The sequence below is a fragment of the Sphaeramia orbicularis genome, chromosome 8 (assembly GCF_902148855.1).
Source record: "Sphaeramia orbicularis chromosome 8, fSphaOr1.1, whole genome shotgun sequence".
Classification (NCBI taxonomy): domain Eukaryota; kingdom Metazoa; phylum Chordata; class Actinopteri; order Kurtiformes; family Apogonidae; genus Sphaeramia; species Sphaeramia orbicularis.
The window spans coordinates 11,682,823-11,708,419 of record NC_043964.1 but is presented as its reverse complement, the minus strand read 5'-3'; positions in this window follow the sequence as shown (position 1 = coordinate 11,708,419).

Sequence of the window (25,597 nt, the reverse complement as noted above, 5' to 3'; positions counted from 1 at the left end):
TACAGGTGAATGAAATGGCTTCGACTAGAAGATCTTGCAAAAATAAGCCTGATGTATTCTGCTACATCTGCGGTGAATACACCATTGTACCTAACAGGAATCAAGTCACAAGTTTCATAAAGTGTGCTTACCAATCTTATTTTGGTATTTAACTTGGTGACCAAGATAAAGTTTGGGCGCCACACATGGTATGCAAGTCATGCACCGAGTATCTGCGTCAGTAGATCAAAGGCAAGAAAAGTTCTCTGACGTTTAATAAATACATCCTGTTAGAAAATGATTTTTTTTTCTCTCTTAAAACCTATTTTGGGTGAGAACTAGATAAAAAAATCAACTGATAAAGTCACAAAAATGTAATCAATTTTGTGAAGATCAAATTTTTCAAAATCAAATTAGCAAAAAAACCTGACCTGATTGAGAAAAACAGATGTCATTTTTTGGATTTAGCGGTGCAAAATGGTCCTAATTCAGTTGAAAAAACCTAGACAACTTGCAAAAAACATTTTTTTGTAACCCAGTGTAGAAGTAATTATAAAAATACAAGAAAAACACATGTATTTTAGAACATTAAACCAACATAAGTGCTGATCCAGACCCCTGTCCACATCCACATGATCCCTTTGAACATCATTCCTTACATTAGTACCATTACTTCATGGTACCCAACTGTCACTGTCTTGTAATGTGGGCAGAAATGATCAAAAATAGTCACTTGTCTGATAAAGGGTTGAGAAATGGGAGAATCAAAAAACCCTGGTTTAGACGTTCCAGTCCAGTCCTGTTATTGTTTTCCGCTCACGTTTGACTACGTAACTTCCATTCTCTAGGATTTTTATGGAGTTTACTCACGTGCAAACATAAAAGAACAAAATAAATCAACTTAACCTGTATACATGCAGCAAGACATTGGAGTATTCCGAACAAGGATAAACCAAACAGAACAAGGACAAACAGATTCAAAGACTGTTTCCTTCCCACAAGCTGTCACCACATTTAACTCCAATAAATCTGTACTAACTCTGGGGTAAAGTAATAACTGTGGTTTTCTTCCTGTTCAACTGCTTCCCTCCGAATCACTTCCCATAATGTACAATAATCCCCCAAATGTGAATTATGTGCAGTAAGTATTACCGTGCAAAAATCTTCTGTCCTGCAATAAAAAATGCAATATTTATTCAATTTATCCATAATTAAATGCATTATTTTTATATCGACCTGGTTCATAGGTATACATACTGTTTTACATAGATATATATAAACTGTTTTTATAGGAAATACATGCTGTTAATGCTGTATTCATAGACATACATACTGTACATACTGTTAATACTGTAAATTGCACCTATTCATATTTTATCCAGTTTTATTTTTCATTCTGCTAAGCTGTATTCTTATGTTACTTTGTTAAATTGTTATTTTATATTTTCTTATCTTATTTTTATGCTTTTGTAACTTCTTCTTCTTCTTCTTCGTCTACTACTACTACTACTACTAGGGACAAACCCAGGTATGTTAATCTGATTTTTTTTATCTGCCGTTACCTGATAAAGTATATCAGATTATACTGTTTACATCAGAGGTGTCAAACTCATTTTCTTTCAGGGGCCACAAAAAGCCCAATTTGATCTCAAGCGGGCCGAACCAGTAAAATAATAACAGAATAACCTATAAATAATGACAACTCCACATTTTTGTCTGTGTTTTAGCGCAAAAAACCCCCCATTAAATTATGAAAATACTTACTTTTATAAAGTATCCAAACAAAAAAGATGTGAATAACCTGAATAAAATGAAATTTCCTAAGAAAAATAAGTGCAATTTTAACAATATTCAGCCTCCACATATCATTTCTACATGTGCATTATGGATCGGCTCTACAAAGACATTAAACACTGAGGAACAGGCAGAAAATAGTTAAAATTGTGCCTAATTTTCTTTAGACATTTCAGGTTGTTCATATTTGTTCAGGTTATTCACATTTAATTGTTACAGGATAGTTTGTAAATGTAAATATTTTCATAATTTAATGTTATTTTTTGCACTAAACAAAGACAAAAATTTGAAGTTGTTAATTCAAGATTTTTGCTTAATTCAATTTTTTTTTGCTAAATTTAATATTTTTTTGTCTTAATTCAAGATTTTTTTTTTTTTTTTACTTAATTGAAGATTTTGTTTTAGATTAATTCAAGATTTTTTGCTAAATTTGAGATTTTTTTTGGATGAATTCAAGATTTTTTTTAACTTAATTTAAGATTTTTTTGCTTAATTCAAGATTTTTTCCTTAACTTAAGCTACTTTTTTTTTTTTTTTCCATAATTCAAGATTTTTTGCTAAATTGGAATTTTTTTCCTTAATTCAACATTTTTTCCTTAATTCAAGCAAATTTTTTTTTTTTTTTTGCTTAATTCAGTTCAAAAGTGTGGAATTTTTGCACTTTGTAAATTCATCCCAGGGGCCGGATTGGAACCATTGGCGGGCTGCATTTGGCCCCCGGGCCGCATGTTTGACACCCCTGGTTTACATGATTACTTCAATAATCTGATAACTCCAGATATCAGATAATAATCAGAGTATTGGTGTGAATGTAAACGGGCTCACTGTCAGACATCTACAAACCAGTCATGTGTAAAAACACGTGTTCGAATGTGAAACTTGTCCGCATTAGTAATCACACCACATCCATCATGTCTGACACTTTGCCTTTCAGCTTCAGTTATTCTACTCAATGTATTTTCCACAGACAAAATCCAATCAAAACATCTCTTTTCTTGAATAAAATAACTCACTTTGTCATTTTAAATGTGCTCATCAAGCGTAGTCTACTGCCTTTTCGGGATGCTGCGGAAATTTGTGTGATTGTGGTTTTGACTTTTATGTGACTCTCTGGATAATGGCGTCCCCTGAGGAAAAACAAGAGTGTATTAAAAGCATGGGAGGAACTTCCACCGGCGACCTCCTTCTGAGGAGTTTCTGATCTGCGTGAGTGAACTTTGCTGTTTTCCACAAACTTGAACGTAATCTTAAGTGAAATTTAGAGCAAAGCAAACAGATTACATCATTAGATATATGAGTATATTCTGTTTTAAAATGCTGAAGTGTTATTTTGTACTCTGTATCTATGCTTCTATTAACTCCTAAGGACCCAGTGTTACTTTTGTGTCAGTTCCCAAATGAGTGTTTCTCTATATTTAACAATCCTTAACCTTTTATCTGGCAAGTGACTATTTTTGGTCATTTCCACAAACATTAAATATGGGCTCAATCTCGTGCCTCAGTGAGGTCTAGAAGCATGTTGGTTTTTATAACACGATACAGTGATTTAGAGAGATTTAAATAGTGAATATGAGTGATTTTGGTCAGTTTATGACCTTATAACAGTTGTTTTATTGCGTGTTTGCTTTTTAGTAAGTGCTGCTCAGATGTTTTATGGCAAGAGGAGGGAAACTGTTGTCACGGCAACTGACGTGGAGGCAGATGACGATGTCCAATAACACACTAAGGTTGAAATCTTGAATTTAAGACTATTTCATTAAGTGTCCTATAAAGGGTTAAGTGATTTATCAGTAATATTCATCAGTAAGATTTATTAAGTAATGCACCTTGTGTAACACATACCACGTCGACATTCTAAATGTGAACCTTTCGAGACCTTTTGCTTGTTTGTTTAGTTTGTTTTTTTGGGGCTTTTTGTGTTGTTTTTTTTGTTTGTTTTTTTGTTTGTTGTGTTTGTTTATTTTTGTCAATGCAGAAGGTTGGTGTACTTGTTCTTGTTCTTTGGTTTGTTTGCATGTAAAAACAAAAGGAAATTGTGCAACAATTTATTTTCAACTGATGTCACATATGATACAATGTTTGTATTGCCCAATTTCTATAAAACTCCAAATAAACAAAGGTTGGAAAAAAAAAAGTGATTTATCACCATTTATTACAATATTATCCTCTGTATGTTGTGTTTTTTCAGTGAAAATCCAGTATTTTTCTACATTTAATTTACTAATCATGCGGGTATTCATGAAGGCTCAGAGTAAAGTTTGATGGTCATTATATCAAAAACAGAGAAAACTGCTGAAAAAGTGACTCTTTAAAAAAAATATTTCATTAACCAAGCATAAAACCCACTGTCATCGATCCAACTCCATGGGTTTTTACGGTGGCCCAGAGGTGCAACAGGCCAAAAAATTATCCACTAGACGAAAAACATTATCTACTACAAGAAAAAAAAAGAGAACAGCCTAAAAAAATTATCCACTAGATGAAAAAAATTATCTACTACAAGAAAAAAAAGAGAACAGCCTAAAAAAAATTATCCACGAGATGAAAAAAATTATCTACTACAAGAAAAAAAAAGAGAACAGCCTAAAAAAATTATCCACGAGATGAAAAAAATTATCTACTACAAGAAAAAAAAAAAGAGAAAAACAGCCCAAAAAAATTATCCACTATAAGGAAAAAAAAAGAGAGAACAGCCTAAAAAAATTATCCACTAGACAAAAAAATTATCTACTGCAAGAAAAAAAGAGAACAGCCTAAAAAAATTATCCACTATAAGAAAAAAAACAGAACCTAAAAAAAATTATCCACTAGATGAAAAAAAAAAAATCCCCTATAAGAAAGAAAAGAGACCAGCCAAAAAAATTATCCACTAAAAGAAAAAAAAAGAGAACAGGCAAAAAAAAAATTATCTACTAGCCCAAAAAATTATTCACTATAAGAAAAAAAAAAAAAGAACAGGTGAAAAAAATTATCTACTATGAGAAAAAAAAAAGAGAGCAGCCCAAAAAAATATCCACTATAAGAAAAAAAAAACATCATCCACCTTTTCAATTACGGGGGCGCTGTTTACCCGAAAGGTGCCTTGCTTTAAAATTAAGGCCACCACAAAAAATAAAAGGATAGGCTGAAAAATTTTAAGGCTTTCGGCTAATGTGGCTAATGCTAAGGAAGTTGGCTGTTCTCTTTTTTTTTCTTATACTGGATAATTTTTTTGGGCTGTTTTTTTTTTTTCTTGTAGTAGATAATTTTTTTCATCTAGTGGATAATTTTTTTAGGCTGTTCTCTTTTTTTTTCTTGTAGTAGATCATTTTTTTCGTCTAGTGGATAATTTTTTGGCCTGTTGCACCTTTGGGCCACCGTAGGTTGGTAATATGGGTCAAATGGGTCATATCTGATGACCATGAAAAGATGACAAACTGTATTTTACACCAATTATTTACATGTATTGATAGAATTAATGGATCAACAGGTATTAAACAGTTTAGATCAGTGGATGTTTTTGGTCTATGCAGGGCGTTTGGGTCTTTATGGGTTAAAGGAAAACTTAAGGTAACAGGGTTTAAAGTCACTCTCCTTGATTCTCTAATAGCCTCTGTGTGTTCTCTGAGGATTTCAGCATCATGACAAATGCAAACTCTCACAGTTCAGTCATCATTATACTTCCGTAAAATCACATCCTGCAGCGAAAACCAAAATAGGCTGAAACACTAAACTGCTCCGACAGGGAAAATGGACCTTACACATCTCGATGCAACATTAGTGGAGTTATTGGTATATTATTTTAGAGGCAGGAGACGAGTCTGACCTTTACGAGGACAGCAGAAGCAACTGATCCGACAAAATATTTCTTAAGTGCTGTTCCAGTCAAAAATGGAACCTCCTTAGGACTGTTTTATTTTATTTTTTTTAACATTCCATCCTATTGAAGATAGATAGATAGATAGATAGATAGATAGATAGATAGATAGATAGATAGATAGATAGATAGATAGATAGATAGATAGATAGATAGATAGATAGATAGATAGATAGATAGATAGATAGATAGATAGATAGAATAAACAAACAAATGAACAATATAAAATTTCCTTCAGTGTTATTTTAAATTTTGTCTTGAATAGCGGTTTGTTATACTTAAAAACAGAGGTTACTAAACTTTTTTTTTTTTTTATCTAAGATAATATCAAACAAGCTATTTGCTTTAAGGGAAAAAAAATTCCATTCAACATCAGTGATGACATCTTGTGGACTGACATCTTGCTGTTTATGATCAACTGAAATTTGTCATTCAGAACATCATGACATGAGTAGATGTGGTTGTTTGGAATGTTTGGTGCATCAGAAGTCGACCTCTCCTAATATTCTGTATTATAATATTTTTTTTCTACCTTGAAAACGATTAAACTGACATGTATTAAATCACCTTTAAATGAATCACATGGATGGATGTACAGCTGGATGGATGGATGAATGGACGAAGGGACGAAGGGATAGATAGATAGATAGATAGATAGATAGATAGATAGATAGATAGATAGATAGATAGATAGATAGATAGATAGATAGATAGATAGATAGATAGATAGATAGATAGATAGATAGATAGATAGATCCGAACTAACGATAGACCGAACGAACAATAGATAGAACAAACAAACAAATGAACAATAGATAGAACAAACAAACGATAGATAGAACGATAGAACGATAGAAAGATAGAACGATAGAACAAACGATAGAATGAATGATAGAATGAACAAACGATAGAACGAACGAAAGACAGAATGAACAAACGAATGAACGATAGACAGAACGAACAAACAAATGAACGATAGACAGAACGAACAAACAAATGAACGATAGATAGAACAAAAACAAACGATAGATAGAAAGAATGAACGAACGATAGAACAAACAAATGAACGAACAAACAAATGAACGAACGATAGAACGATAGAAAGATAGAATGATAGATTGAATGACAGAACGATAGAAAGAACAAACGATAGATAGAATGAATGAACAAACGAACGATAGAATGAACGAACGATAGAACGAATGATAGAACGAACGATCGATCGATAGATGACAAGAAAGACAAGAAAATATCAGTTCTGCAATATAGATGTAGATATATATAGATATATATAGATATATATGAACGAACGATAGAACGAACAAATGAACGAACGAACAAATGAACGAACGATAGAACGATAGAAAGATAGAATGATAGATTGAATGATAGAATGATAGAAAGAACAAACAAACAAACGATAGATAGAACGAATGAACAAACGAACAAACAAATGAACGAACGATAGAACGATAGAAAGATAGAATGATAGATTGAATGATAGAACGATAGAAAGAACAAACAAACAAACGATAGATAGAATGAATGAACAAACGAACGATAGAATGAACGAACGATAGAACGATAGAACGAATGATAGAACGAATGATCGATCGATAGATGACAAGAAAGACAAGAAAATATCAGTTCTGCAATATAGATGTAGATATATATAGATATATATAGATATATATGAACGAACGATAGAACGAACAAATGAACGAACGAACAAATGAACGAACGATAGAACGACAGAAAGATAGAATGATAGATTGAATGATAGAATGATAGAAAGAACAAACAAACAAACGATAGATAGAATGAATGAACAAACGAACGATAGAATGAACGAACGATAGAACGATAGAAAGATAGAATGATAGATTGAATGATAGAACGATAGAAAGAACAAACAAACAAACGATAGATAGAATGAATGAACAAACGAACGATAGAATGAACGAACGATAGAACGATAGAACGAATGATAGAACGAATGATCGATCGATAGATGACAAGAAAGACAAGAAAATATCAGTTCTGCAATATAGATGTAGATATATATAGATATATATAGATATATATGAACGAACGATAGAACGAACAAATGAACGAACGAACAAATGAACGAACGATAGAACGACAGAAAGATAGAATGATAGATTGAATGATAGAATGATAGAAAGAACAAACAAACAAACGATAGATAGAATGAATGAACAAACGAACAAACAAATGAACGAACGATAGAACGATAGAAAGATAGAATGATAGATTGAATGATAGAACGATAGAAAGAACAAACAAACAAACGATAGATAGAATGAATGAACAAACGAACGATAGAATGAACGAACGATAGAACGATAGAACGAATGATAGAACGAATGATCGATCGATAGATGACAAGAAAGACAAGAAAATATCAGTTCTGCAATATAGATGTAGATATATATAGATATATATAGATATATATGAACGAACGATAGAACGAACAAATGAACGAACGATAGAACGATAGAAAGATAGAATGATAGATTGAATGATAGAATGATAGAAAGAACAAACAAACAAATGATAGATAGAACGAATGAACAAACGAACGATAGAATGAACGAACGATAGAACGAAAAATCGATCGATAGATGACAAGACAAGAAAATATCAGTTCTGCAATATAATTCAATATTTAACTTCATGTTACTGTATTGATACTAAAAAGTACTGTATCGATATTTTAAACTTTTTTCGAATGCAGACGCGACGGAGGTTCATTTTCGTTTTTTGTTTCTTTTTTCTTCATCATACTCTTTTATGTTTATATTCACATGGGTATTTTGCTCTGTTGTTTGTATACTACAAAAGTAGTATTGCGATATTGCAGGTTAAACGTGTAGTTTTTGAAATCGATAACTGTTATTTCAAGCATCCTAAAAGCACTTTTTACTGTTTGAAAGAGGCAAATGTTTTGGGGTTTTTTTGTTGGAACTGCACAAAAATAATGTTCTGATGTTGGATGATTCAAGGACTGAACACAATACATTCTTTTCACAATAGAATATGAACATTTAAGCAGGATCTTAAACTGTAACATCTGTCAAACATTATTTGTTTGTTTGTGTGATTTTTGCACTGGTAAAGCCACATGTTAAAACTTTATTTATCCAAATGCTGCACTATATGTTTTTCCAGGAAATAATCTAAAAAAAACAAAACAAAACAAAAAATATCGCCTTGTTAACAGTATCGTGATATATTGCGATATATCGTATCGTAATCCTAGCATTGTGATTTGTATCGTATTGCCAGATTCTTGCCGATACACCCCCCTAGTGAAAGTCGGGACAAACAGCAAAAATAGAATCTAAGATCTACGTAGAATACAAGAGCAAACATACTATGCATAATAAAGTATAATTTATTATAATTTATTACATTTATGTTTATATTTATTATTATTATTATGTTTATTCTGTTGTTTTACTTGGTAATTTATTTCATTGTTTTTAACTGTACAGCTGATTTTATGTCTTTTTAATCTATTTTTATTTTAGTCTATCATTTTGCTTTTTATTCTTCTGTACGACACTGTTTTAACTGTACAGCTGTTTTATGTTTTTAATCTATTCTTGTATTTTTATTTTATTTTTCCCCTGTAAGTCGCTTTGGAAAAAAGCGTCTGCCAGATGCATAAATGTAAACATAAATAAAGTATAAAAACAGACATGGTAGAAAAACAGGAAGGTGCAGTAATAAACTATAATGTGCAAAATCAAAATGGAATTGTTCAGTAATATGGACAATAAAGTACACAGTGGAAATATGTTTACATCAGACAGAGGTGAGTTTATTAACATGGTTCACAGATGGGTTTAATGAATTCATTTTAATACTATCTGCACTTATATTTGTATTATAGCATCGTGTTGCATCTTATTCCGGACCCAATGAGTCAAAAATGTGGTTGAACGTGGGCTCATCTTTATATAATGCCTCTGTGACATCCAGCCCTTTGGCTTTATTTCCTGTTTGTGTGGAGATAACCGTCCTGGCTGACTGCAAAGAGCTAAAGGCCAGAGCAGACAGAAGAGGCATGTAGGCTAAGAAGAACAGTCCAAACTCCAGAGAAAAGCCTGGCTCCCATCCTCCATCCCACAAACTTTTCCATAATGTGAACCATCGCTCATTCTCTTGGCTCTGTCACTGCCTCGGACCAGAGATCAGCCCCGTTACCACCCAGTGAGAAACAGGCCGCAGGATATCTGTAGGGAGACCAGAAGCATATCGCTTTTGTCCAGCGAAAACCTCCAATTTTGGGTATTTTCTGTTTTAACCCATAAAGATCCAAACATCCACTGGATACTAAAACCATCTGCTAATCTAAACTGTAGATCCACTAATTCTATCAATACATGTAAATAATTGGTGTATAATGCAGTTTGTCATCTTTTCATGGTCATCAGATATGACCCATTTGGACGTTCAGAGGCTCCATAGTTACCATGGAAACACCCTCATGTTCAACAACACTGATTCACTACTAAAACTCATGGAGTTTGACAAATCACAGTGGATGGATATGCTTATTTTATGTTCAGTTAACCCTCCGGTATCTCGTCCAGCAAGGCCCTTACTAAGCACCAAGTGTGCCATTTTGGCACTTGGTGGAATAATGTCAAAAAATTTTTCATACAGTTTGTTTTTAATTCTTTTACACTTTTTTCTATTTCATCAACTTGAGCTGTAAATAAAAATACCAAATACTCAATACTTGTCACATTTTTTAACCCTTTAAATGCCGTGTTTGCAATGTAAACAAACCATTTTTTTGGATGCAAAAAACACAAAAAAAATTTTGTCAATATACTACATAAAAAGTGGATCACATATTATTTGATTTTTTCAGCCTGACATATGTCAATGATTAACTCCAACATTGGTTAATTTGTATAATTATTTTTGGCGCTAGGTCAAATGTACAAAAATACTAGCATCTGTCACCAAGTATACAAAAAATGCACACCTATAAATCAAACTATTAAATACGATATATTGATTTGTTTTCCTGCTCTAATTTGATTTTATTTTTGTAAATCAAGGTCAGCCCTAATCATACATATCAAATAATCATTCATTTTACATTTTTTAACCCTTTAAATGATCTCTTTTCATCATGATGTCACTACATTTTTTAATGCAAAAAAAAAAACACAATATGTTTTTTGTGTTTTTTTTCAAAACACTACATAAAAACTGGATTACATATTATTTGATTTTTGCAGCCTGGCAGATGTCAGTGATTAACAGCAACATTAACAACGTTAATAAATTAATTTAGACCCTCACCTCTCAAATGAAGCCCAGATATCAGTAAAAGCATGATTTATGCCTTAATGGCTTAAGGATCAAAAACAGTGGTTACAATGGAAGAAACAGTGAGTTTTAGGCACACTTGGGAGACAGATGCTAGTCTTGTAATTTTCTTTTGTTTACAATGTGCAAATTTTAGTTGGTGGCCAGAATTTTAAAGATCATGGACAAATGAACAACTTTTGAATTCTAACCTTATTTCAATTGTGAAAAATAATATGAAGTTTTTTTTTTAACACAAATTGCAAAGTGTGCCTAAAAAGCACACCCAGATACTGGAGGATTAACAATATATTTTGCAGAAAAAAAATATTTTTCTTCAGTTTTCTCTGTTTTTGATATAATAACCATCAACTGTAACCTGAGCTTAAGTGAACATCTACATTAAACATAAGAAAATACCTGATTTTCACTTAGAAATGCAGAATACAGAGCACAATATTAGAATAAATGGTTATAAATCACTTAAGAAAGGTTAAAAATAAAGAAAATTCACTTGGGAACTGTCACAAAAGTCATATTTGGGTCTTTATGGGTTAAATTATATTTGTTAGGTTTTTACTATGAACTGTTTTCACTACTATTAACTCCTGTTTTTCTCAGTTACTATAGTTATTATAAGTGAGGCCTTGGTGTATAATGCAGTTTGTTATCTTTTAATGGTCATCAGATATGACCCATTTGGACGTTCAGAGGCTCTGTAGTTACCGTGGAAACACTCATCGTCGACAACAATGATTCACCAGTAAAACCCATGGAGTTGGATCAATGACAGTGGATGGAGATGCTTATTTTATGTTCAGTTAATGATAGATTTTGCAGAAAAAAAAAATCTTCTTCAGTTTTCTCTGTTTCTGATATAACAATCTTCTAATTTACTCTGAGCTTTTATGAACATCTATTTGATCAGTGAAGTAATTTTAGGAAAATACATGATTTACACTGAAAAAACTCCAAATAAAAAGGATAATATTACAATAAATGGTGATGAAACACTTAAGAAAGGTTAAATACAGAGAAAAAAGTCACTATTTCTTCTGTTTTCTCTTTTTCTAATATAATAACGCTTAATTTTAATCAGCTTTTATGAACATCTACATGATCAGTAACTTAAATGTAGGAAAATACCTGATTTTCACTGATTAAAAAGTGCAAAATACAGCGCATAATATCATAATAAATGGTGATAAATCACTTTAGAAAAGTTGAATAGAGAGAAAAATTAATTTGAGAACTGACATAAAAGTAGCGCTGGGTCTTTATGGGTTAATATAAATCACAGATATATGGTTCTTCTGATGCAAAAAAAAATGGTTTTATGAAGGCCATTTAAAACATGCTGGATAAGTGGTACAGCACCTGTTCTCTGAAACCCGAGAACCGTCATCTTTCATTGGTACCGGCCAAGACTGGCACGAGGAGAGTACAGGTGGTTCCACGTCCACATCTGCACAAACTGGCACATGTACTGCAGGCATGGACCAAGGAAAAGGCAAAGGAAGTTCATCCACATCGCAGAGACGTTTAGAAGTTTAACCCATAAAGACCCAAACCGTCAAAAGCATCGACTAATGCAAACTGTTTAATACCTGGTGATCCACTAATCCTATCAAAACATGTAAATAACTGATGTTAAACCAGTTATTTACCAGCTAAACTAACACAGCTAAGCTAACACAGCTAAACTAACAGAGTTAAACTAACACAGCTAAGCTAACACAGCTAAACTAACAGAGTTAAACTAACACAGCTAAGCTAACAGAGTTAAACTAACACAGCTAAACTAACACAGCTAAGCTAACAAAGTAAAACTAACTCAGCTAACAGAGCAAAGCTAATAGAGCTAAACTAACACAGCTAAGCTAACACAGCTAAAGTAACAGAGCTAAACTAACACAGTTAAAGTAACAGAGCAAAACTAAAAGAGCTAAGCTAACAGAGCAAAGCTAATAGAGCTAAACTAACAGTTAAACTAACAGCTAAACTAACAGACTTAAACTAACAGAGCAAAGCTAATAGAGCTAAACTAACAGGTAAACTAACAGCTAAACTAACACAGCTAAGCTAACAGAGCAAAGATAATAGAGCTAAACTAACAGAGTTGAACTAACACAGCAATGTAACAGAGCAAATCTAATAGAGCTAAACTAAAAGAAACTAAGCTAATACAGCTAAACTAACAGAGTTAAACTAACACAGCTAAGCTAACAGAGCAAAGCTAATACTGCTAAACTAACAGGTAAACTAACAGAGTTAAACTAACACAGCTAAGCTAACAGAGCAAAGCTAATAGAGCTAAACTAACACAGGTAAACTAACAGAGCTAAGCTAACACAGCTAAACTAACAGAATTAAACTAACACAGCTAAGCTAACAGGGGAAAGCTAATAGAGCTAAACTAACAGAGCTAAGCTAATAGAGCTAACCTAACAGAGTTAAACTAACACAGCTAAGCTAATAGAGCTAAGCTAACAGAGCTAAACTCAGACAGCTAAGCTAACAGAGCTAAACTAGACCCAAACAGCCACCTGTGACACAAACCATCTACAGATCTAAAATGTTTAATACTTGTTGATCCACTAATCTTATAAATACATGTAAATAATTGGTGTAAAATACAGTTTGTCATATTTTCATGGTCATCAGATATGACGCATTTGGATGTTCAAAGGCTCTGTAGTTACCGTGGAAACACAGTCATCTTCCACAACATTGATTCACCAGTAAAACCCATGGAGTTGGATCAATGACAGTGGATGGAGTCACTTGGTTTATGTTAAATTAATGATATCTTTGTTGCAAACGTCACTTTTTCTTCAGTTTTCTCTGATTCTGATACAGGGTCAAAAGACGGTATTCAAAATCTTTCTGACAGGACATTTTAGAGACAATTTGACAGATTAGTGTTGCTAAATTACCCACATTTTTACTTTCAAATTAATTTTTGCTTTAGTTTGACCATAAGGATTATCCAAAACAAAGAGCTACTTTATATTGAAATAAATGTTGAAATGGCAATCAATTAAAGTTCGCTGTCTGACGGGACATTACTGTGTTTTGACCCGTAAATAACCTTTAAGTTTAATGTGAGCTTTTATGAACATCTATATGATCAGTGAATTAAATACAAGAAAATACCTGATTGTCACGGAAAAACGTAAAAAAAAAAAATATATATAGAGGATAATATTATAATAAATGGTGATAAATAACTTAAAAATGATTAAATAGAGAGGAAAATTCATTTGGAAACTGCCACAAAAGTAGCACTGGGCCTTTATGGGTTAAAAATAAATAAATCAATAAGTAAATAACTGTAAATGATGCATTTTTGTTAGTTGGTGTGTTTCCATCCAGCTGGTATTCACATTTTCAATTAGCATATTACAAAACAGATTAAATGCTGAAAAACTGAATAAAAACCCTTACAGTATCACAAAGGCTTTTACACCTGGGAGGAGAGGAAAAGTTGGCACATTAATAAAATAATGCCATGAAAAGGATTTATGATTATACATGTCTGAATATGTGGACTGAGGACGTGGAAACATAAATGTGGATCAGCTCCTACATCAACAGCCTTGGCAGTATAGCGTTGTATGAAATATTACTTTTAACTGGGAAAGTTTTAGTCGACGGGCCAACTCTTTATATTCATATATGCACACAGTATTATAACCTTCTGAGTATATTGAGTTGAAGGCCTCACTTATAATCTAACTGAGAAAAACAGGAGTTAATAGTAGTGAAAACAGTGAACAGGAAAACCCTAACAAACATAATTTAACCTTATGTGACTTTTGTGGCAGTTCCCAAATGTATTTTTCTCTATTTTTAACCTTTCTTAAGTGATTCATCACCATTTACTCTAATATCATGCTCTGTATTTTGCATTTTTAAGTGAAAAGCTGGTATTTTCTTATATTTAATGTATCGATTATGTAGATGTTCATTAAAGGTCAGATTAAAGTTGAGGGTTATAATATCAGAAAGAGAAAAATTAAGAAAAATATAATTTTTTTTCTGCAAAATATATTGTTAACTGAATATAAAATAAGCATCTCCAATCAATGTGAGTCAATGTGAGTCTCTTAACGTCCAAATAGGACCTGATGACCATGAAATGACGACAAACTGCATTTTACACCAATTATTTACATGGATTGATAAAATTAATGGATCAACAATTATTAAACATTTTATAACTGTGAATGACTCTGGTCACTAGTGGATGTTTGGGTCTTTATGGGTTAGAAGGGAAAACACACACAACACTGGTACTCAGTGGGTACTCACTAATGAGTAGGGTGTTATAAAATATTGGTTCTGCAATATATCGCGATATCTCATTTCACAATACTGTATTGATATTAAAAAAGTACTGTATCGATATTTTTAGGTGTTTATTCAAACGCAGATATGGCTCATTCAGGTTCATTTTTGTTTTTTGGTTTTCTTTATTGTTTATATCTTATTTATTATGATTTAACATTGTTTTATTAAATAATGGTTATTTGAAGCATCCTAAAAGCACTTTTTACTGTCTGAGAGGCAGATTTTAGTTCTTTTGGAAACTAGGAGAATTACAAAACATTTGTGATTTAGCCTTAGATACTGTTCTGATCTAATAAAAATGTGTTTAGTATTTGTACATATTTCTGGTGTAATTCAATTCTTCCAGGAAATAATCTTTCATAACAAAACAAAAACAAAAAAATTGCCTTTTTAACAGTATCATGACAGATCGTGATATATCGTATCGTGATCCTAGTATTGTGATTTGTATTGTATCGCCAGATTCTTGCCAGTACACACCTCTACTAATGAGCAGGATCAGCCTTGTACATTCAGCAGAATCCCACAACTGTGTCCCAAGACTCACCATCTGCATCACTTCAGTATTCATGAGGGGGGTTATGATTTAAGGGGGAAAATTAACTTTAAAATTCTCTTAATACGCACGATTAGGAAGGGTTTTTGTGTTTCTGTCAGCGGGGTGAGACTGTGGAACAGATTTAATATAGAGTTAAAGCAATGTCCAAGCATGAAAGAATTTAAAAAGAGGTACAAAGACAATTTTTCAGAAGTACAGGGATGAGGGAGGGCTTGGGGATCACTGGGTGTTCTAAAGATGTATAAGTATGTGGTAAGTGTGTGTAAATGTATGTATAGGTGTGTGTGTGTGTACATATGTAGGTGTATATGTGTGTATAGATCTGTGTATGAATATGTATTTACATATATGTGTTATTGTATTATGTGTTTATGTAAATCATATTTGTTCATAATAATACAGGGTGGGGAAGCAAAATTTACAATGAACATTTAGTTGTTTTTTTCTCAGCAGGCACTACGTCAATTGTTTTGAAACCAAACATATATTGATGTCATAATCATACCTAACACTATTATCCATACCTTTTCAGAAACTTTTGCCCATATGAGTAATCAGGAAAGCAAACGTCAAAGAGTGTGTGATTTGCTGAATGCACTCGTCACACCAAAGGAGATTTCAAAAATAGTTGGAGTGTCTATAAAGACTGTTTATAATGGAAAGAAGAGAATGACTATGAGCAAAACTATCACGAGAAAGTCTGGAAGATACTATTAAAGAAGAATGGGAGAAGTTGTCACCCGAATATTTGAGGAACACTTGCGCAAGTTTCAGGAAGCGTGTGAAGGCAGTTATTGAGAAAGAAGGAGGACACATAGAATAAAAACATTTTCTATTATGTACATTTTCTTGTGGCAAATAAATTCTCATGACTTTCAAGAAACTAATTGGTCATACACTGTATTTCAATCCCTGCCTCAAAATATTGTAAATTTTGCTTCCCCACGCTGTATAAATCCAGAAACCTACTTATTTACTAGTAAGTATCAGTCATATTATGGTGTAGTGTATAGATCTGCTTAGACAAGGAAGGTTATTATTATTAATTATATAAAGAGAAGGGGTGGGAGTTTATACTAAGTTGTACTTCTTCTCACTCCTTTTCGAATATGTATTAAATGTCTTATGTTTAAGTGTTTTGTTTATTTATTTTCTTCTGTTTGACATTCATGTTCGAAATAAATACATCAATCAATCAATCAAACCACAATCACAGCTGACAACAGGCTGATACACAAGGAATTTGGATTCTTCTGTGAACGTTGACAGTGAAATAGTTTGCTTATTGTAAGAAAAATGAACTAAACCTCCTTTTAAAGGTTCTATTCTAAAGTTTAAAGAGCATAATGATCACTTTGTAGATATTTAATTTATTTATGGGTATTTTAAATGGAAAAAAACAGATGAAACTTCATAAATATAGTGATGTGTGTATTAATACTGAAATATTGACATCTCAGATACCAGGTCTTTATACTCTAGAATCCATTCACAAATCCAAATATTGATACTTTTGATACTTTGTTCATTTGACGTTATGCATATCAAGAACACAGTGGAAAGTAGCTAAACTATTGGGATTTTGTCCAAATGACATGTGATTGGTGGGAACTACTTCTTCTTCCGCCTGGTTAAGTGTGTACTCCATCACACTTCTCAGTCGGTCACCTCTGACTCCCCCAGTCTGTGCTGAGCAAAAAATGGAACAGACTAAAGGGGAAAACAGTAAAAATGTTATTGTCCCTTAACAAAAACATGTAAATGATTTAAAAAAAAAAAAAAAAAAAAAAAAGCTTTGTTCCTGTCGCCGTCACTGAGCTCAATAAGAAATAGTGACATTGCACTTTACCAACTTATTTAGTTATTTGTTCCATTTCTTTGCTCTATTTATTATTGTGACTTCAAATTTTTTACATTTTTTAATTTTATGTTCTTATCCTGGTTTTTATCCCAAATTGTTTTTATTTTATCTTTTCTGTTTTTTATTGTGTTTTTATTGCATCTTGTTTTTATTTATTTGATCTTATTTATTTTATTCTTTTACTTATCCATGCTGCTATACCGATGAATGGTGGAACACTGAGCACTTTTTGTCCTGTCTGTAAGCGTGATCAAGTACCTGTCTTGCGTGTTCAATGTATGTGTTGTTGTAATGCCAAGGCAATCACCTAGGCTGCAAAACAAATCTACCTACGGGTATAAATAAAGTAACCTTGACCTTCAATTTAACTCAGTTTTATTTGTAGAATCCTACATCACCACAGGGTTAACTCACAGGGCTTTACAGAATTAGTTGGATATGAAAATAAAAAACAGTGGAAAAGTGTTGATGTTGGATGCTTTTGCTGAAGTGTTACATGTTCAGTATTTTCATGTTAACATGTTCATGTACCGTGAATTAATATGCAAGTTTTCATTTTTATAATAGTTCTTAACGATTAAACACTAATTACTCTCATGTCTTGTATTCTTTATGAAGTTATAATTTGAAATACACCATTTCTTTTTTTTTTTCAGACATTAAGTGTATTTGTACCGAGGTTATTATCGTTAACGAAAACTAACGGAATGACAAAAACTAGAATTGAAAAAAACATTTTCGTTAACCGAAATAAATAAAAACTATAATTAAAAGAAAAAAAACGCTAACAAACCGAAACTGTATTGTGTGCTTACAAAACTAACTAAAACGTAAATAATGATGGATAAAAATCCCTTCGTTTTCGTCTTGTCAATATCGGATTGATATGAAATCGATTTATTTCGCTCGAGCAATTTTAGCTGATGGCACTTAACGGTGCGACACTTCTCATCGCCTGTGGTTTATAGTCGTCTTCTTGTCCTCACTCTATAACTGGAAACATGGAAACTAAAGTTAGGAGAAAGTCTTGTCTGGGATTTATTTGAATACGACGGTGAGAAAGATAAAAGATATGAAAAAACTAAAACTAAACTAAAACTAAGCATTTAGAAAAAAAACAAAAACTAATAAAAACTAGCAAACCTGCTCTAAAAACTAATTAAAACTAACTGAATTAGAGAAAAAAAAAGGCAAAACTAAAGAAAACTAAACTATAATGAAAAATCCAAAACTATTATAACCTTGATTTGTACAAAGTATCAGTATCAGATCGGTATCGCCAATACCAGCCAGAATTTTACTCAGTATCAGATCAGAAAAGAAATCCATCACTACTTAAAAATGCAGAGTCTTCTAAAAATTTGCCGACCACTGTACATGCATTTTGATGTTTGCTAATATAAAAGATAAAAGACCTAAGAAAGTTTGCTGTATGGAAAGTAAAGTAACAGTTTTGTGTAAAGTCACTGCATGTGATAAACGTCACTTAACACTAATAAAACTACTGAGATGAAAAAGTATTGTGTTGTAAAATAATGTGTCCTATTGTGGAAATCACCATCAGTCTGGTCGTGTTGACGCTGCAGAGACACTATGGAGGGACACACTTCCACTGATGCCTCCTCTGCAGTTGACAGCGTGCAGTCTTTCTTCTATTAACTATGCTCAGTGCCAATGAAAACGCAACACTTGAAGATTCTTATATTTTTTTAAAATCGATGAGGATTTTTATTCCATAAGCTCTTTGGAATTAATCATAGGCCATTTCTATACAGTAAAAATAAAAAAATCACATCCAAATTTGTTGACAAAAAATAAGGATAAAGAAAGAAACTCAAGGACCCCCAAAACCAAAAGTCACAAAATTGAGTTCTAGAATTCAGTATGGAATATGACCTCCGTTTGCGTTCATACAGGCTGTAATACGCCTTCTCATGGACTTCACAAGCCTTCTGATGTTGTCCTGGGGTATATCGACCCACTCTTCCTCCAGAGCCGTAACCAGTTCCTGTCTGTTCTGTGGAGCAGGAGTCCTATTGACAACACGGCCAGTTTCTTCATGCCTCTGTTGCATCCTGACTATGGTGGACACACATTGCATCCAAAACGGCGCGCCACCTGCTGAGCAGAGATTCCGGTCTCCAGGAGCCCCATAGCATGGCATCTTCGGTCATGTGTCAGTCTAGGCATCGCTGAGTTATTGCAAATGATTTTCATGCTTTTCAGTTTGCCTTTATATACAGAAGATGACCACTCCTTAACTGACCACAATTCCTTAAGTTGAGCAGTTCATCGCTGAGAAATGAGAAAAACAAGTCTTATGAATGCAGACAAGTTCATTCAAGCGTGACAATATCTCAACCCGTCTCAGGCTGTTAAGAAATTGTCTGGGATTATCTTATACAGGTGAAACTTAACCCTTTCATGCATACTGGTCACTACAGTGGACAGCTATTCTACAGCTTTTCTCTTCCATATTCATGGATTTTGTTGTTTTCGTTGTTTTTTTTTTTTCCACACATATCTTTATTAAAGTTTTAAGACACTACATATCTTTTCTGACATGAATTGGTAACATTATATAGATCTCTTCTGAGCATAAACCCCTAGAATCACAAGCCCTCCCCACAGTTTTCACACAATTTATCAGTAAATACATGTTTCTGTGCGTCAAAACTTAAACGTGTGGTGTCCAGCTGAGTGGACATTTTTGCAACTTCATGAAAAATAGGTTCATAAGAATTTGATTTTTTTTTTTCATTATTATTTTTTTATGTATTTTTTTTTAACTTTTTTAAAATTATTTTTATTTATTTATTTTATTTATTTTTCAGAAGAAGATTTTCAATCGCATTGTTTTTTTTCATGCCTGAAGAAGAATAAAAACACTCAGGAAAAAAATTTGATTAAGGTTCTCATAATTCGTGCATGAAAGGGTTAAACATATTGATGCAGCTCAGGAACAATAAAACACATTCAAGTGTTGCCGTTTTCATTGGCACTGAGTATATAACATATGATACTGCCATTGAAGACAGACTAAAACCAGGAGAAGAAGAGGAAGGTGCAAAATGAAGGATTTCAGCAGAAGGGGTTGTCTGTACGGGTTCTTCTGAGGTGAACAAATGCAACAAAATAAACTTTTCCCACAGCTGCAGGGAGACGTCCCTAAAAACTGCCCCAATAAGAGGTGATGCTCTGGGCTTAAGCAGAAGATGGGTGGCCCCGGGCGGATATTTTATTAAAAACTAGTGGTTTTTACCCCTGACGTCCTGAGCAACCGCAGCATTGGTTTAGTTTGCAGTGCATTCAGTAAAAACTGTGGGTGAATGCACAATTCAAATGTCCATTTCAATAAAACAAATTGAGTCCACATGTGAACCAATGGGAGATTTGTTGTCCCACTGGCTCTTATCACATGCAGAGGAATGTGGAAATATAATTCAATTACATTGATTTTTATTGGATTAAATTGTTAGCAGCTGCATGATGATGGTGTGGGAGATGACTTTATTAAAGCAAAGCCCTGGTGAAAAACTAAAACATTACATCCTACTCCAAAACTTTTTTTTTTTTTTTTTTTACAAATTCTGTGACCCGGATCATTTGAGAAATTTAGGGTTTTACTCTAATAATAATAATAATAATAATAATAATAATAATAATAATAATAAAAAACCACCAAACATTTATGGAGGGATGTGGAAGACTGAGGATAGACCCGCTGTTTAAGTAAACATAGTTTTCCTCACAAACGTGTCCTTAAACGGCTGCAGCGGAGCTTGAAGAGGATCATTTTCCCACAAAACCCCTCATCCTTTTCTAGGAAATGTCATAAATCCTTCTGCGGTAGCTGCTCTTATCCTTACCTGATCCTGATCCTGAAGTGTTTGGAAAAGTCAATATATGATAATAAGCTAAAATGAATGTTTACACATGTATTTTGGACAGCAGTAAAAAAAAAAAAAAAAATCTTGGTTTATTTAAAGTTTAAGAGGTTTAATCGTGTAAATATAAAAATAGGACCAATGTCCCTGAATCTCACCGGCCTGTTCTATGAAGAATCACTACCAAGTTGAATTTGTGAGGTTGTTAGGTTCCATCTCTATGTTCGAGTCCTGTGGTGTTGATGCAGGAGATCAATCTCTCAATAGAAGTGGGTGGTACTTTCACTGGAGGAGAACTCATCTAATTGAATGAAAATCCATGTATGACTTTCTATCAGTGCTCAGTAATAACTGTATTGATACAGTATCCAGCGTTTCTGCTATTAAGTATGTGCTGTGGCGCTGCTGCCACAAAATACATTTCATACAAAAAAATCATCACAGTCACATTAGACTTATTATACATATGTATAATATAACACTGGTCAACAACAAATTTATTGTTTAAGTTTTTTGAGCTGATTTAGGATAATTTTGGTGTGCTGAATCCAAAAATCACATTAATTTTGCTCAATCAGGTCAACTTTCTGAACTATGCTACATATTGGCTTTTTAACATTTTTGCTTACATTTATGGGCATTTTCACATCATATGATACAAAATTCTTTCCTATTTCTTGCAATAAACGAGTTCTGAAGATTTTACTTTTGCCAATTTATGATTAATGGTTTTTTTTGATATTGCAGGTGAATGAAATGGCTTCGACTAGAAGATCTTGCAAAAATAAGCCTGACGTATTCTGCTACATCTGCAGCGAATACACCATTGTACCTAACAGGAATCCTGTTAGAAAATGATTTTTTTTGTCTTAAAACCTATTTTGGGTGAGAACTATATAAAAAAATCAACTGATAAAGTCACAAAAATTTTATCAATTTTGTGAGAAGATCAAATTTTTCAAAATCAAATTAGCAAAAAAACCTGACCTGATTGAGAAAAACAGATGTCATTTTTGGATTTAGCGGTGCAAAATGGTCCTAATTCAGTTGAAAAAACCTAGACAACTTGCAAAAAACATTTTTTTGTAACCTAGTGTAATAATAGCCCAGGACAAATGTCCTGCCCCCTCAAATGTAAGTTTGCAAAGCTTCAGGAGGAAGGCAAAAGACAGGAGTGTGAAGTTTCATTTTCACTTCTGCAGGGGCAGGGACTGCACCACCCCGTACTCCCATAGTATTATAAGTAGGACGGAAACCGACGCACACACACGTGTGCACCCCCTGGATCAAACTGTGCACATGACACCCCCCCCCCCCATTACATACCGCCACACCAACGGATCAATTCCACAGGAAACACTGGTATCGCTCTGTGTTTTTCCCCCCATACCACAGGCAGCGGGGGGTACACTGGGCATGCTCAGAAGTCTATGAAAAGCATAAGGTCTATTCTATCAGTATATTTTGAAATTTTTGCTATTGAGCAAACAGTTGAATTTTTATGAATATTTAAAATAAATCATACATTCAGAACACTCAACCACAGACATGTCAGGGGTAAAAAGGTTAAAATATCAAATTCTGCATCTATTGTAAAGACAGGTCCAAAATACTCAGTCTGTCAGTTCTCAGTCTGACATCTCACTCAAAAGTGATTTTTGATCTGATTTTTGTTACTTACATTCATAAAAATTAAGCACAAGATTTGTTTCTTAACATCATTTTGTGCCCAAACAAAGGCCCGTGACCCACTGAAAACAGGTCTGTGACCCACTTTTAGGTTGTGACCCACCAGTTGCGAATCACCAGTCAATTTAGACCAGGGATGCCCACACAGTTTTGGCTTCTGATCTAAATAGTCTCTGCTAATCTGTGAGTAAATGTTCATCTGAGATCCCCTAAAGTCCTCCATCCTTTGGGGTTTCAGTTCTTATGTGCCATTACCTTCCAGTGTAATTATCCTACTTTTCCACAGAACTCCATGACAACCACAAAACTCTGTTAGATGACTTTAGCACAGATTAAATATGTTTTTGTAACATACTGAAGAGTCACAAACCATCACTAACAAATTGCTATCATCTACCAAAAAAGCAGATGGGCCCATATTCATACCCACAAATATACACATGAAACTTTGTCAACAATCAACTGCTTGGACTAAAGTAAGAAAATTCATCTGTCTTTTCTCTTTCTGTCTAAAAAATCAGAGATAACCATCATTGCTCAAGAGCCGACATCAATACAGGCACTAAGTAAATCTTGGGACATGGAAAAATATCATGTGTCCTTTGAAGCTGACCATGATGGATTGTACATGTCCGTAAAAGAAAAATAAAACCTGGAACGTTGTAAAATAATAATAAGCCACAAACCCACGTACTGCTGCTGAACCAAGACACTTGTCAAAATCTGAAAGATAAAGTTCTGTACTTTTAGGTTAACCCTTTAACCCCTGACGTGTCTGTGGTGAGCATTCTGTAGGCCATGTATGATTTATGTCAAATATTCATAAAAATTCAACCCTTTGCTCAGTAAGAAAAAAATCAGAATGTGCAGATAGAATAGACCTTGTTCTTTCTGTAGACATCTGAGCATGCTCAGTACATCTCTCAGCACCTGTGGAACGGGGGGCAAAACACAGAGCAGTGAGTGACAGTGACTCAATATAAAGAATAAATATAGTGTCATAAAAAGTATATAGCATAATAGGGATGCAAATTATCCATTAATTTATTAATCATGAAAAAAGCATGTCATATTCCTTAATGATTGATTTATTGTACCGTTAGGGATACAGTACAGGCAATAACATTTATGTAGTATAACAAAATAAATTCTGTAGAGAAATAAATTTAAATAAAAAAACATAAAAACGTATTCCAACTGAAAAAAGTGTATAAAGAAAGAACAATGAGATTATATGAACAGTTATAAGTTTTACATTTGGCTTCATATTTGATTTGTATTTTGTGACATTTATTTACTTGCTTTGGACTGGTAAAATGTTTTTGCATCATTTCATCAGGTTTATATTTACCTATGTTTTGTACTTTCTGGATATGTAGTTTTGCACTTGGTTTTGTATTCGTTTGGTACAATCTTTGGATGTATTTAGTTGGTTTGTCTGACTTTATACAGTATGATTTTATAGCTAGTTGTGTATGGCTAACCATTAAGGTTATTATTATTTAGAAGGGGGCAGGAAATATAAGATTTTCTTCATCCTGTTCCTTTTCGAGCATGGGTGTGTACATGTTTGTTTACTTGATGATTATTGAATGTTACTGATGAAATGCACAACCATGAACGAAATAAATAAATTAATTACTAATAATAAATAAATAAATGGATCTGATGAGGGGCAGTTTAGAAGAAATAGGCATTTCCGCGCCACTTTGCATCATGAACTTGAAGCGATGGAGCGAGATTTCAGTTCAGAGGAGGTTCGCGGGGGTCTAAAGGAGTGGGGAGATGGCACCCCCTACTGTTGACACCACATATACGGTCCAAAGTTCCACGCCATCAAATTTTTCAATTTTTTCTCTCTCTCTTTTTTTTTTTTTTTTTTTAAATCACTCACTCCATCACACCACCAGGCACTGTATTTTTTTTTTTTTTTTCCAGACTGGGAAATGCAGGGCCACCAGAAGCTGGAAAAGGGCAATTAACTGACAGTTATTGTAATTTAACCCTTTCATGCATGAATTATGAGAACCTTAGTCAAGATTATTTCTTGAGTGTTTTTTTTTTCTCCTTAGGCATGAAAAAAAGTCAATCGCATTGGGTTTTTTTTCATGGAGTTACAAAAATGTCCAACCAGCTACACCATGGATTTAATTTTTGAAGCAAAGAAACATGTATTTAAAACCCAATATCAAAAAGTGATATGAAAACAATGGAATAAAAACATTTTTAATGCTGCTAATCTGATGTTTTCTCACATTTTAACATAT